The 4,218-nt window shown below is 36.6% G+C and overlaps 1 long non-coding RNA gene across 1 annotated transcript; it reads left to right on the top strand.

Annotated features, from left to right (window-relative positions):
• Positions 1-203: 203 nt before the first annotated feature.
• On the top strand, positions 204-1,560 carry LOC149145691 (uncharacterized). Its single transcript, XR_016264477.1, has 2 exons — positions 204-1,131; positions 1,325-1,560. It is a non-coding gene; the product is annotated as an uncharacterized LOC149145691 (long non-coding RNA).
• The last annotated feature ends 2,658 nt before the right edge of the window (positions 1,561-4,218 follow it).

Below are 4,218 nucleotides of genomic sequence, written 5' to 3'. Positions count from 1 at the left end.
ATACCAACTACATTCTATATAGGACACATAATATCCTCTTTACATAAGTTTCTTCTACTTTTGATAGATTTTTTTTAGCTATATAGGGTAGTCAATTTCAAAAACAAAACTCTTTAAATTTATATGTTAACATTTTATATACTTAGTCAAATAGTAAGTTACATAAAATAGTAAGTTTCTTCTCCTTTTGATAGATTTTTTTTAGCTATGTTATATAGGTTAGTCAATTTCAAAACAAAACTCTTTCAATTTATAAGTTAACCTTTTATATACTTAGTCAAATAGTAAGTTACATAAAATAGTTTTGTATCTATATATTTTTGTGAATATTGAACTTTGACCTGTGTAAATAACTTTTTTCTATAAAAAATATGTCACGGAAATAAAATAAAAAAAAAATTGAACATTGTTATCGAAACCTAACATTAATTAGGTTTTATGTATACACACGATAGGGCTTGCACTTTCACGCTGTGGTAGTGTTTGGAGGTTGAGGAAGTGACGTCAGCGCTGCGATGGTTTGTTTCCTAACGAGCCCTACTTTATACCTTTAACCGTAATTGTTTCCCAATAACTTTATACTTTGTTTTTAACCAAACCCTAACTCAATCCTTTTGATATTCTTATCAAACCCTAACTTCATACTTTTAACATTCTTAGCAAACCCTAACTTAATTATGTTTATATATATATACACATGATAGTGCTTGTGCTTTCACGACGTGGTAGTGTTGGAGATGTAGGAAGAGAGGAAGCATTGGGTTTCTGAACCACGCTGTTTATGTGCGTATTTCCTCTATTTTCAGATGTCAGTTCGAAATGGCGTGAAGATGGGCTCGACCTCCTCTAGCCCAAATCAGGATTAGTTCTTCAAGAAGATGATTGATGCTCTTCTTCATCTTCTTTTATTTGGTACTCTTGTCTTATTTATGGTAAGACACCGCTTGTGGATCCGGACGGGAGGAAGCGAACGTGTTATTGTCGTCGGGACCTCGGTGGTTTATGATCGCTTTGGCTGTTCAAAACCTCCGGGTTCAGGACAACAAGAATACCTTCGCCTTTGGTTACGCGGATTTGGGAAAACTCGGCTCTCAAACACAAGAAGCTATTGCAACAGCCTCTGTTCATCTGGTATTTTCTAACCCCATATTTCCTTAATAGCTCTAGATCTTTTCTAACCCCATATTTCCTTAATAGCTCTAGATCCTTATCAATCCAGATCCATACAGATCCGTTAAAAAATGATCGATACTAGCATGGAGCCTCATTATCCCAGATCTATTGTGTACTAAGAGGTGTCTATTTTTCTTGGCACTCCTTGCAGTTTGCTTTGTTTGATCCTTCCAAAGCTTAAAAAAAGGGTAAAAGTTTAACACAGGCATATCTAAAGTTGGGAATAAACTAGGTCAGCATGTAAGTCCAAAGGCCATGTGGATCTCATACTAAAATGGTTGTTTTAAAAGTTTATTTACTTTCTAATGTATTCTGGAGCTGTGCAAAACTAACCCTTCTTTATGCAGAAGGCATTCCTCAGTGTTTTAGTTAGAAATCTATTTCCAAATGTAAAAGTTTTGTAATGAGTGTAGAAAAAAGGCATTGAGCCATTGGATCTGAACACAGTTACAGCTGGTTAGAGTGGAAAACTAAAAGTTTTTGGAAATACAATAAATTTGCCGCACAACACGGCAGTGAGGCCAAGGTTGTGGGTATTGTGTGTTTTGGTGTGGACCAGGGATAACCCATAAAAGAATTTTTCAACTGCAAGAGATCAGATTACTATCAATGTGATTTTTGTGTTTAACCTAAGAGAATATGCAGCTAAGAACATTTTAATATTTCTAAATGCAAGTTTGACAAGGATTTGACTGGAATGCATCGTTCAATGTATAGCCTTGATGAAGGCATGTCGATGTTCAGAGGTCATTAGATCAGGCCTTAGGAGGTTTAGAAGATGTGGATCATGCTGAGCTGCATTTCACATTGACTTCACTGTGAAGAATATTTTTGTTGGGAGTCATGATTGCCATTACATAAAACACCAAAGCTTATTATTACACTGAAACACCAAAACCTGCAAGTGTTAGTTGATGATTGCATTGCCAGAGATAAGGATCCACCAAAGGCGGTTAGTCCATGTCGCGAAACAAACACATTGGGAGGGTTGGCTTATCAAATGTCCAACCATCTCTCCCTGGCTTATCTAATGTTAAACAATCTCCCCCCAATGGAGACGGGTTTGTATTGAACTTACGCTCTGATACCACTTGTTGGGAATCACTATTACAGTTACACCAAAACCTGCAGGGGTTGGTCAATGATCTTACGCTCTGATACCACTTGTTGGGAATCACTATTACAGTTACACCAAAACCTGCAGGGGTTGGTCAATGATCTTACGCTCTGATACCACTTGTTGGGAATCACTATTACAGTTACACCAAAACCTGCAGGGGTTGGTCAATGATCATCTTGCCAGAGATAAGGATCCACCAAAAGCAGTTAGTTCCTGTGGCGAAATACAAGCTCAGCTTTGGTTTATTCAATGTCCAACCATCTTGGTTTCTGGTAGCTTGATTTTAATTAAATCTTTCAATAAGAATATACTTACTCTCTCAGGAATCAGAACTTTTCATTTATGAGCCAACTCGTATCAATAACGAACATTCTGAAAAGTTTTTTTGGTTGCACGCCTTCCGCCAGACTCTTTCTGTAGTGATTTGAAGAAGGCACTAGATGTTTTACATACGAGTGATCGGTTGTCCCCAGTATCCCCTAGTACTGAAGCGCTATTGTATTTACATGCCAGTGATGGGTTGTCCCCAGTATCTCCGAGTACTTGAAGTGCTATTTTAAATAATAAATGTTTTGGGCTACTGGAACAACCAATCGCTGCAAAAGACATAACACTTCCCACCCACATATAAGGGATAATCAAAATTATTTATGACAGTATTTATGAAGAGCGGAAAAATTTTGTAATGTTTATTGTGAACATGGGTGAGGTGTGGCGACAGTCATGGATGCACTTGGAGGGGATCTATATTCAAGCCCATGAAAGACATATTTAGATGATATTGCTCAGAAATGTAATCTGAAAAATAAAGGGGAAAAATATATATTCTTCACTCTCTGACTTCCCTCTCTTCCTCGATGAGATGGATGTTTAGGGGCATGTTGCTTGCGAAGACTAGTATCTAGCCGGGAGAAAGGGTACATGAAAAGGCATCCATGTGATGAGAATTTTGACAATGGCTTTTTGCCCTCTGTTATTTTGCTGGTATGCTTCAGCCTTAAGCTGTATGTTTTTTTTCACTATTTCTTTTTGTTTCATAGTTTGAACAGATTGTACATTACGGTTAGACAATTGTAATGTAGGTCAGAAATCTATTATTAAAATAGTTTATGTAAAACATGTCGACATGCTCTTTTCTATTACTCGATGGCCATAAATAGGGGGATATGATAAAATATGCCTTCCAGTCTTTTGAGATTATTATGTTGGGAACTTTATGGCAATTTGAAATCTCAATTGTGTTTTTTCGATAATATAATTTTGCAGCTTCTATTTCCTCAAAAAGATAGGATTAGTATGAATGTATTTTTTCAGACGTGCCTGTTTCTGCATAGGAGAAGACAAGGATAAGGTCATCATAATATTTGATGGATTTCAAAGCAAGTGTCTTACGGAGGTCAAGACTAAAAGCGCTGTAGGATTGCATAAGAGTCTGGTGAAAGTTTTGGAAAAAAAAACCTTGGTGGCCTATGTGGCCCAAACTGACAACTTTTGTATATGTATTCCACCGTTCATTTTAAATGTGTTTTCAAATTTATTCAGATTTGTGTCTTTCAGGTCATACTTTGTTTGTGACCGTTTTTAAATGATAATTTAGGTGCATGGAGTTAGATGGTTAATAGTTCATGGCTCTCCTGATAAAGCGTCTTACGGTGGTCAAAGACTAGAAGTGCTGTAGGATTGCATAAGAGTGTGGGTAAAGTTTTGGAAAAAAACCTTGGTGGCCTATGTGGCCCAAACTGACAACTTTTGTATCCACCATTCATTTGTAAATGTGTTCTCTAATTTATTCAGATTTGTGTCGTTCAGGCCTACTTTGTTTGTGACCGTTTTTAAATGATAATTTAGGTGCATGGAGTTTGATGGTTAGATAGTTCATGGCTCTCCTGATAAAGTTATATAGATATTTTACCTAAACCGTTTAA

This window comes from Pinus tabuliformis, chromosome X (genome assembly GCF_031772625.1).
Source record: "Pinus tabuliformis cultivar Carrire ecotype Pingquan chromosome X, CPIR1, whole genome shotgun sequence".
NCBI lineage: Eukaryota > Viridiplantae > Streptophyta > Pinopsida > Pinales > Pinaceae > Pinus > Pinus tabuliformis.
Note: the sequence above shows the minus strand (reverse complement) of the source record. Positions and strands in the feature narration are given on the sequence as shown.